The following is an 11532-nucleotide window of genomic DNA, read 5'->3' on the forward strand; positions in this document are numbered from 1 at the left end:
CACAAGAGAGCCAATGTCATACTCACAGCAGCACCATGAGGCAAGACTGAGCAACAGAGAGAAAGCTATGACTGGCTCACAATGACCTGAGAGCTTACTGGCTTCTGAAATGTGATAAAAGGATTTGCCAGACTTACACCTTCACCAATATCATGTTAACATTTGGTCAGCAAGCTGCTAGCTGGAGATAGACAAAGCATTTTGCTCAGGTGTGTCTTAAGCTTCTCTCTCTCTCTCTCTCTCTCTCTCTCTCTCTCTCTCTCGTAAATAGCTGCATTGGCCCATGGCCACAAAGCCAAAGTGTAAAAGCCAGTTGTCCATTTTTATTTTTATTGGGAGAGGTTCTGGGGGTGGGGGGGTCACACACATGGAGTGGTCAATAATATATAACAATGAACAATTGTTTGGCGGGGGAAGGAACAAAAAACCTTTTGGCATCACTGTAGGGCAAGTACGTCCAAAGTCCGGCCCAGGGGCCACTTGCAGCCCCCAGGCTGGTGTCAAACGGGCCCCCAGGCAATTTTGAAAAAGCAATCTCTTGCGGCCCCCAAGCACCTGCCCACCAAAGCCATTTCCTTTTTGCGAGCTCATCACGAGTTCTTCCCTCTGCGCGGGTGGTGTAGCTAGCCCCCCTGCCATTAGGGAGTCCCCGGCTGCCTCACTCGTTAGGTCGACCAATCTGGTCAGCTGGGGGGGGCGTGGCTAAATAAATAAATAAATACTACAGTACACATTCGGGACATTGATGCTGCAGCAATGGCGGTGGCAGAGGGGCAGCCGTCGCCTTGACCCAATGCCGGATTTATGTATAGGCTAAGTAGGCTAGGGCCTCTAAATCTAGGGGGCCTTGCCAGCCTGCCCACTCCCCAGCAGGCACTCTCCCCTCTCCCAAAATTGCAAACTCAAGACTTCATGTGAGGGGCGGGCAACTCGGGCCTCTAAGTCGTGGGGGCCTCACCAGCCTGCCCTCTCCCCAATGCTGCAGTCTCCCAAAACTGCAAACCCAATACTTCATGCGAGGGCAGGGCAACTCGGGCCCAACAACTATTAGACTCAGGGCTAGTCAGTGGGGCCCAATTTGAAGCAGTGGGGCGCAACTTGAATTATAATTTTTCTAGGGCCCCAGTTCACAGCCAAAGTCTGCAAAATCTTATAGATATAAATAAAGTCCATTTAGATTGCCCTGGTGCAGGGGCCCCCTTAGGAGTGGCCCACGGGGCCCAATTTGGCCCAATTGCTCCAATTGCCTTAACGTCAGCCCTGATGAGACTGTGCAGGGGTTGGACTGACAAGCCCCGTACCTTCTAGGTCCCTGGTGTCACTATTCAGAGTACAGACTCAAGGACTTGTTATGGAAATAAAGGGAGGACACTTATTAAGATTTTGCAGACTTTGGCTGTGAACTGGGGCCCTAGAAAAATTATAATTCAAGTTGTGCCCCACTGCTTCAAATTGGGCCCCACTGACTAGCCCTGAGTCTAATAGTTGTTGGGCCCAAGTTGCCCTGCCCTCGCATGAAGTATTGGGTTTGCAGTTTTGGGAGACTGCAGCATTGGGGAGAGGGCAGGCTGGTGAGGCCCCCACGACTTAGAGGCCCGAGTTGCCCGCCCCTCACTTGAAGTCTTGAGTTTGCAATGAGCCCAGCCACCTTTCATTCACAGTCGCATAAGCACTACATTACAGCATGGCCATAAACCTGTACGTTTAACCGCTGAAATATACACCCAATATGTAGCAATGGAAATATGTTACCGCTTTATGAATGTACACTGTATTTTATGAATGGACTCTGTATTTTGTGAATTACATAAGAGCCACCAATAGGGAGCTCTAGAATCTGGCAGCTAACCAATTGGGTACTACTACCAAACAGCGACCCCTGTTGCTGAAAGCAGATAACCAACAGGGAATGCTTCAGCTCAGCCTTTGCACTGTTTACTGAACACCCCCTGCTGTGCAGATAATGTCATCCTGGCCAACTTTATTACGCTGGTGTAAACCCTGGTGCACCAGAAGCACAGAACAGGAGCAAATAAAATCCGCTCATATGTCAGCAACTGATAAGACTTGTCAACCAATCCTTCCAAAGTCTTCCTAAGTTATAAAGCTCCAAAATACAGGACAAAAGAGAGCAGGTCTGGGAAGAGCGAGGCATACAATGAGCACCACCAGCGAAAAGGCTGGTGTAATTCCTCCATGTACAGTGGTACCTCAGGTTAAGTACTTAATTCGTTCCGGAGGTCCGTTCTTAACCTGAAACTGTTCTTAACCTGAAGACCACTTTAGCTAATGGGGCCTCCTGCTGCTGCCGTGCCTCCGGAGCATGATTTCTGTTCTCTCTTCCCGAAGCAAACTTCTTAACCCGAGGTACTATTTTTGGGTTAGCGGAGTCTGTAACCTGAAGCGTATGTAACCTGAAGGGTATGTAACCCGTGGTACCACTGTAATTCCTGCCCTGTCATTTGATAGAGTACCCACTTGTCCTCCTTCTTGACATGGAATGCTCTCTATTGGAGTCTCCAGGTCCAGTAAAAGGTAAAGGTAAAGGTACCCCTGCCTGTACTGGCCAGTCTTGCCAGACTCTAGGGTTGTGCACTCATCTCACTCTATAGGCCGGGAACCAGCGCTGTCCGCAGACACTTCCGGGTCACGTGGCCAGCGTGACAATCTGCATCTGGCGAGCCAGCGCAGCACACGGAACGCCGTTTATCTTCCCGCTGGTAAGCGGTCCCTATTTATCTACTTGCCCCTGGGGGTGCTTTCGAACTGCTAGGTTGGCAGGCGCTGGGACCGAACGACGGGAGCGCACCCCGCCGCGGGGATTCGAACTGCCGACCATGCGATCGGCAAGTCCTAGGCGCTGAGGTTTTACCCACAGCGCCACCCGCGTCCCTTCCAGGTCCAGTACAAAGATCATAAGAAGGGAGAGCAGGGACCTTGAAGTTCCCAACAGCTGTTAATCAAGCAAGCAACCTTTGTCACAGTCAGGACATCTATGTCCTGGCCAGGCTTGCACCCAATCTTGTTTTTGTACAATCTTGTTTGTCCTCAGTAACCAAAATTATATTATCAACAGATACAAGCAGAAAAGTTGTTTTCCTTCATTTGCGAGGAATCGTACAAAACAAAGTGGCACTAATAAAGAAAAGTTCCAGGGTGGCAACAGAAAGCAAACTAAAAATGCTTTTGCAGTTCATAAAAACTATCCAGCAATATCAACTTATAGGAAAACTGGTGCTATTAACAGTGATCTTTCTAGTTGGTTAATTGGTTTGGCAGCATCCATGCACATGATGTGTCACGCTAATTATTTACCCCAAGAGTTAAATGATAACTAATCAGAGGCAGCTACAGGAGAGCTATAAGATTCAGGTGAGGGTCAGGTGCCTTGTCAATCCCAGCAGGTATATAAGAGGACGACCCAGCCTGCCCTGTCCATTCTCCTAAAGAGGAGAAACCTAGCATGGTAGACTTGTGTATACTATGCAGATCTGAAAGGGCCACAAACGGTAAACCACCCAAAAGGTATGCTGAAGAGTGTTAAATGTTTGGAAAAAGTCAGAAGCCCAAGGCAGTATAAGTTCCTCAACTACGTTTATTTAACATTTGTCAGCGACAACAGCTCACTCATAGGAAAACAAGAACCGAACTGACTGGACAACACAATTATAATGCCAAGCATGAACTGACCGTTGACAGCTGACAGTTGAAAGTGCATGCGCTTACTTGCCATTAGAACGTTCGTCTACCAAGGCTTATACAATTGGTTAGAACGCGCCTTGAAACATAAAATGTGTTAAACCCAGTGCATAACACTCCTCCCCCCAACTTCCTAACAAAAGGAACAAACATAGTCATCAAGGTGTGCCGGCCTTTCCCGCTCCCGCTGGGATAGTCGCAGTTCCTGTGCCCGAATGGGTGACCCAGGAGGTTCCTCTGGTACCTGCGGTCTGAGTGGGGAGGTCAGGGAGGCTGGGTCCAAAGGGGTCACTGCCAATGGAGCCACTGAGGATTCCGACCTGAAGTCGCCCTGCTGGGGTAACTCAGTCCCCAGCAACCCGTCTGGTTCCCACCCTGGCCTGGGCACAGAATCGGCTGAAGTACCCATTTCTCTGTCCTCTGGTTCCGCTTGAAGTTCCGTGTTTGAAGGTGCCCTGGCTCTGATCTGGTCGAGGTGTCTCTTCCAAACCAGTTCCCCCTCCAACCCTACCTCGTAGCAAACTGGACCTGTACAGCAGGCAATGAAACCAGGGACCCAACCCTGTCTGGGCCCATAGTTTTGGACGTACACAGTGTCCCCCGGGGAGAACCCTCTTGGAGCCCCCCGCAGCACAGTGGATGGCCATTGCTCAAGAGCCTGGTTGGGGTGCATACGATCAAGGAGGGTAGTGAGCCTCCTCCCCATAAGCAACTCCGCTAGGCTCCGGCCAGTCACTGCACTTGGGGTGATGTGTTGGACCAATAAGAACTCCGCTAACCGGAGAGTCCAGTCTCCATGCACTATGCGCCTACCGTGCAAGGGTAACACTCACCATTGTTGCTCTGCCACTTTTGCCTTTGGCCCCACCCCACACTGCCACATGTCCACCCCACAGAAGGGAATACAGCCCTCTGGCTGAAAGGAAGTTCCCCACCCCTGCTGTACCTGAAGGCTCCAGGGACCGAACCTCTGCATGCAAGGATGTCACTGAAGAGCAAACTGATTAGACCTAAAGAGAAGTTCGTGATATTAAAACAAAGAAAAGTGCTGGGTAAGAACATTGTCCTTACGCAAAGTCTACTTAACTGGGAGGGAAGTTATAAGAATATGAAACATCCATTTCCACAAACCCGTCCATGAGCCTTATTGCCATGATTGTTTAAAAAGGGACTGTGCCGTTTCTGCTTTGCAAGCGAGCTGCAGTTATTATCAATTTGCTCTTGATATAAAGAAGTGATTTTCCTATACTTACATCTGCTCTCAGAAGAAAAAAGAAAATGGTCCATAAAAGTTCCATTAGCATACAAAAGCAGAGGCATCTGCTGGGAGTCTTAAGGCGCTTATTGCCTTTACTTAATCAGAAGCACCGGCTACGACTCGCCTCACCTCTGCCCTCATCAGCACTCCAGGTCTCGGTGCGCCACAGAGATGCCTTTGTGGAAGACACCCAGGGACATGCAGAGAATTTGACCAAACAAGCGCTTCTTAAAACTAAATTAATTCTTGGGCTATTTAAAAAAACAACAACAAAAGTTTTCCACTAATTAACTCTGGGTGCATTGTCCACATAGGCCTTTTTGTAAATTGCAGCCACAAGAGAATGAAAATAAAGCGCAGCGTTGCATCGACACACAAACAAAGATAGTTGGCTTGTTTGTTTTTTGACCAAGTTATGCATGGCAGGGAGTCGCTCCTTAAAACAAAAACGCATGCAGCTGCTTGTGACATAACGGTAGCACCATCTAGAGGATGAGGGGAAGCAATTCAGATTTTGTTCTTTCTTTCCACAACGCTGTGTATGTTCAGAAAACAAGGATGCTCCAGGGAGCTAATGACAACTGCTTTGGGACAGCAGCATTCAGAAAACATGGTGCAGGAAACACAGAGGGAGAGGGCATTCAAAGATTCTGCATTCATTCAGGTCAGGCTAAAAGATGGGAGGAAATTTAACAGGACTTGTATTCCAGTCCAAACAGGAATCAGGACCACTGCTGCATATACATACACAGTTGGAGTACCAACAGGTAAAGCTAATAGAGTTCTGAACCTTTTCCAACTCACAAACTTGTAGTGGTTGGCTGAAACCCCAGAGCTGGGCACCACATCACATGGAGGGGTCAAGCTTAGCCAGGAAGCTTGCCATACCTAGGCCACATACATACTATATGATACCACTTTAGCCATCATGACTCCCTGAAAAGTATCCCCAGAGCTGCTGTTTTTAAGGATGCTGAGTTACTAAGAAATACCCATTCTCCTCACAGAGCTAAAATTCCCAGAATTCCCTGGGAAGAGGGACTGATTGTTAAACTATGAGAATTGTAGCTGTGGGGAAAATAGAAGGTCTGCTAACAACCACCAGCACCCTTAGCAAACTACAGCTCCCATGATTCTTTAACTGTTTAAAGTGAAGTGATACAGCTTTAGTTGTGTAGTGCAGATGGAACTGAATTAGAAGACAGGAAGTTCATAAAATACTTTAAGTGGAGAAACATAGTCTCTATTAATTCAGGGATCCCATCAAGGGTAGTGCACACCATGCCAAGTCCTGATTAATATACCAATATTAACTGTGGCCTTTGACCAGAGTTTGAATATACTCAGTAGCAACCAGGTGGAACACAGAGTAAACATAACCAGCAATAACCACAAACGGAAGATTTGTAACTGGAACAAATCAATCTATTTATCGGAGCACAAAGCATGATGAATTATGGAATTTGCAGCAAATATAACAACTTACAGGAACATGATAGAAATAGCACAAACCAATTCATGGTTTAATAATGGCATGAATAATTATGCCTGACAAAGCAATCAATCCATGTAAGTAACATTATTAACATTGTCTCACAACGGTTGGGAGGAATGTTTTTGCCAAAAATCTCAGAAACCTCATCAGGAGGGCTTTAAACTGACTAATGTGGGGGAGGGAGACAGTGCTCCTGAAGGTAGGAGTCTATCAATTGATGAAGATGATCATCCAAATGTCAAAGACCAAATGGAGCAAACAGCATGCAGACCTAGTGGTGGGAGGAAAAAATCCTTAAATAAAAGACACGGGGGGATGATTAATGGACTTCAATGTCTGTACACTAATGCGCAAAGCATGGGAAATAAACAAGATGAGCTTGAGCTCTTGGTACAGCAAACTAAATATGACATAATAGGCATCACTGAAACCTGGTGGTATAAGTCCCACGATTGGCATGTAATAATGGAGGGATACAATCTATTTCAGAGAAACAGACCAGACAAGAAAGGAGGAGGAGTGGCGCTATATGTCAGGGATGTGTATACCTGTGAAGAGATCCAAGATTTAGAACCTCAAAGCCAAAGTGAGAGCATTTGGGTCAAAATTAAGGGAGAGAAGAATAACAGAGACCTCATTGTGGGAGTTTACTATAGATCCCCAAGCCAAACGGAGGACATAGATGATGCCTTCCTGGAACAGATGGCCAAGCATGCAAAAGGAAGGGAGAGGGCATTCAAAGATGGGGGACTTCAATTACCCGGATATTTGTTGGTTGTCAAACTCAGTCAAGAGCATAAGGTCAAACAGATTCCTCACTGGCCTTGCAGACAACTTCATTGTCCAGAAAGTGGGAGAAGCAACAAGAGGAACAGCCATTTTAGATCTGGTCCTAACCAATGTTGATGACCTGGTTAGTGGGGTGGAAGTGGAAGGATCATTAGGCGCGAGTGATCATGCTCTTCTGAAGTTTACTATACAGCGGAAAGGAGCAGCCAAGCATACTAGGACTCAGTTTCTTGACTTTAAGAAAGCCGACTTCATAAAACTTAGGGAAGTGCTGGGTGAGATCCCATGGACAGGAATACTAAAAGGAAAGGGAGTTCATGATGGCTGGGAGTTTGTTAAGAGGGAGATAGTAAAAGCACAACTTCAGGCAATACCAATGAGACGGAAACATGGAAGGTGCCTAAAGAAGCCAGGGTGGCTATCTAAAGAACTTTTTACTGAGTTAAGATTAAAAAAGGATGTGTACAAAAAATGGAAAAGGGGGGAAACCACCAAAGATGAATTCAAACAAATAGCCAGCACATGTAGACACAAAGTCAGAAAAGCTAAAGCACAGAATGAACTCAGGCTTGCTAGAGAGGTTAAAAGCAACAAAAAAGGCTTTTATGGGTATGTCCGTAGCAAAAGGAAGAACAAAGAAACAGTGGGGTCACTCAGAGGAAAAGATGGTGAAATGCAAACAGGGGACACAGAAAGGGCTGAACTCCTCAATGCCTTCTTTGCCTCAGTCTTCTCTGATAAAGAAAACAATGCCCGACCTGAAGAATTTGGAGCAAATGATTCAGCAGAGGAAACACAGCCCAGAATAACTAAGTAGATAGTACAAGAATAATTGGCTAGTTTAGATGTATTCAAGTCTCCAGGGCCAGATGAACTGCATCCAAGAGTATTAAAAGAACTGGCAGATGTGATCTCAGAACCACTGGCAGTCATCTTTGAGAATTCCTGGAGAACAAGCGAAGTCCCGGCAGACTGGAGGAGGGCAAATGTTGTCCCTATTTTCAAAAAGGGGGAAAGAGAGGACCCAAATAATTACCGCCCAGTCAGTCTGACATCAATACCAGGGAAGATTCTGGAGCAGATCATTAAGCAAACAGTCTGTGAGCACCTAGAAAGGAATGCTGTGATCACCAATAGTCAGCATGGATTTCTGAAAAATAAGTCATGTCAGACTAGCCTGATCTCGTTTTTTGACAGAATTACAAGCCTGGTAGATGAAGGGAACGCAGTGGATGTAGCCTACCTTGATTTCAGCAAGGCATTCGACAAGGTGCCCCATGATATTCTTGTAAAGAAGCTCGTAAAATGTGGTCCTGACTATGCTACCACTCAGTGGATTTGTAACTGGCTGACTGACCGAACCCAAAAGGTGCTCATCAATGGTTCCTCTTCATCCTGGAGAAGAGTGACTAGTGGGGTGCCACAGGATTCTGTCTTGGGCCCGATCTTATTCAACACCTTTATCAACAACTTGGATGATGGACTTAAGGGCATCCTGATCAAATTTGCAGATGACACCAAACTGGGAGGGGTGGCTAACACCCCAGAGGACAGGATTACACTTCAAAACGACCTTGACAGATTAGAGAACTGGGCCAAAACAAACAAGATGAACTTTAACAGGGAGAAATGTAAAGTATTGCACTTGGGCAAAAAAAAGGAGAGGCACAAATACAAGATGGGTGACACCTGGCTTGAGAGCAGTACATGTGAAAAGGATCTAGGAGTCTTGGTTGACCACAAACTTGACATGAGCCAACAGTGTGACGCAGCAGCTAAAAAAGCCAATGCAATTCTGGGCTGCATCAATAGGAGTATAGCATCTAGATCAAGGGAAGTAATAGTGCCACTGTATTCTGCTCTGGTCAGACCTCACCTGGAGTACTGTGTCCAGTTCTGGGCACCACAGTTCAAGAAGGACACTGACAAACTGGAACGTGTCCAGAGGAGGGCAACCAAAATGGTCAAAGGCCTGGAAACAATGCCTTATGAGGAACGGCTAAGGGAGCTGGGCATGTTTAGCCTGGAGAAGAGGAGGTTAAGGGGTGATATGATAGCCATGTTCAAATATATAAAAGGATGTCATATAGAGGAGGGAGAAAGGTTGTTTTCTGCTGCTCCAGAGAAGCGGACACAGAGCAATGGATCCAAACTACAAGAAAGAAGATTCCACCTAAACATTAGGAAGAACTTCCTGACAGTAAGAGCTGTTCGACAGTGGAATTTGCTGCCAAGGAGTGTGGTGGGGTCTCCTTCTTTGGAGGTCTTTAAGCAGAGGCTTGACAACCATATGTCAGGAGTGCTCTGATGGTGTTTCCTGCTTGGCAGGGGGTTGGACTCGATGGCCCTTGTGGTCTATTCCAACTCTATGATTCTATGCTTCTATGATTCCTCCTAACTTCCTTCAGCACATCAAGTTGTAAAGCAGAAGTCCTAAATTGCTTAGCAACTTAATCTGGCATAAAGTTCAAAGTGACCAATACAAAGCAGTTGGCCCAGACCTTGAGGCCCTCGTTCAGCTGAGCAAAGCACACAAATCAAAACAAACAGCAGGAAGAAAAACCAAACACCCACCACCACCACGAAGAATGAAAGCAGTAACTAACACAACAAAATGATTCTCCATGTACTGTTTACACTGATCAGGAGCTGAACCAGAGAGGTGGCTTTTTCCATATTTGCACTTATTTCATTAGTCAGGTGGGCACATAAGATGTAGATTATGAATTACCATAATCACCCTAGAAAGGCAGTGTATAATTCTTCTCCACGTCCAGCGCTTGCTTGCCAAAATATGTTATGCTTTCACTTTTGTTTTGGCTACATGGCTGTTGTTTGCCTTCTAATCTTATCCTCCCCTCGGGATGCCAAGGCCTCATATCACAGATGGATAAGTCTATCATAAAGTCTCTCCAAGCAGCTTGCAGAGAAATGGCACAGATGCATCCGTTTTGATCCACCACAGCTTCTCTATAGTTGCTGGTTCTGTCAGCCTTGCAGTGTCCAGATTAATTGTCTCCTTTTCATGCAATGGAATGAAATTCTATGCAGATGCTGAACTAAAGAAGTCATTATCATAACTGGTTTCACATCATAGTTTTTACATACAGTTTTTAATAGGCAATTCCACTTAAAGGCTATACTTTGGCTCTTCATCAAAATGTTATACAGCTACTGCTACCTCTGCTTTTGGCTCTACTTCCTCTCCACACACACCCTTTTCAGTGTCCATTTACACTCCCCGCCCCCAGTAGCCATGCACGTATATACAGTGGTACCTCTGGTTATTAACTTAATTCATTCCAGAGGTCCGTTCTTAAGCCTCTGGCGTGCTACTTCCGCTCACATCCTGGGGCAAAGTTCACAACCAGGAGCAACTACTTCCGGGTTAGCGGAGCTCGTAACCCAAAGGATGCGTAACCAGAAGCGTTCATAACCAGAGGTACCACTGTATCAGCCAACTGAGAATAACACAGTGTGCATGAGATGAAGTGGACTTTAATCCACAAAAGCGTCTGCCAAAATAAATATGCAAGTCTTCGATGGACAAGGCCAGTACCCTGTCTATTGGACAGTACATTAGGTTCTGGCTCAAGCCGCTACCCAGGAAACCTGGGACGCCAAGTCTGAGTAACAGCTCCTACGGAACATGCAATAAATGATATTTATTCAGCTAACAAACAACAGTGGGTCAACAAGAGATCAATAATATAGGGAGCAGTACAGAAATCTATTTTAGTCTACAATGTCCTAACTTTCTCTCAAGCTCCAGCTATGCCAAGGAAGTCTGTGCTCTTAGGCCTTACTCACAGATGCAAACACCTTTCAGATGCAAAATTTAAGAGTGTTGCAAATAAGGAACTCTCCAACCAGCAGCTGACAGCAGAGAGGCTGCAGCAGCAACAAATGGGGTGTGTTGCAAGAGGGAACTCCAGCAGCTGGCAGCAGAGAGGCTTCTGCAGCTCTGTGCCAATAGGAATTGCTAAGTCAGGTCTAGGGGAGCTCTAAGCTTCCCTCCCTAAACTGGATTTCAGCAAACAGTGATTGCGCCAGTAAAGCTCAGCAATTCCCTATCTGAAGCATTATGCAAGAAACCAGGCCAACCCTTCAGTTTTCTCTCCTCTTCACAAAAAGAAAGCCCTTCTTTCCAATCCAAATCTGTGATCCATGCTCATTAGAAGTCACTTAGGTTAGGGCGAACCAATCTCCAGCTGCACCCTTGTTGAGGATAGCTGGCTGGCAAGAAAGCACAAATGCCCTAAACACCCTCCTGCTCTTGAACTTATTCCAA

Source organism: Podarcis liolepis (assembly GCF_965112155.1).
Source record: "Podarcis liolepis genome assembly, chromosome: 7".
In the NCBI taxonomy this organism is placed as follows: domain Eukaryota; kingdom Metazoa; phylum Chordata; class Lepidosauria; order Squamata; family Lacertidae; genus Podarcis; species Podarcis liolepis.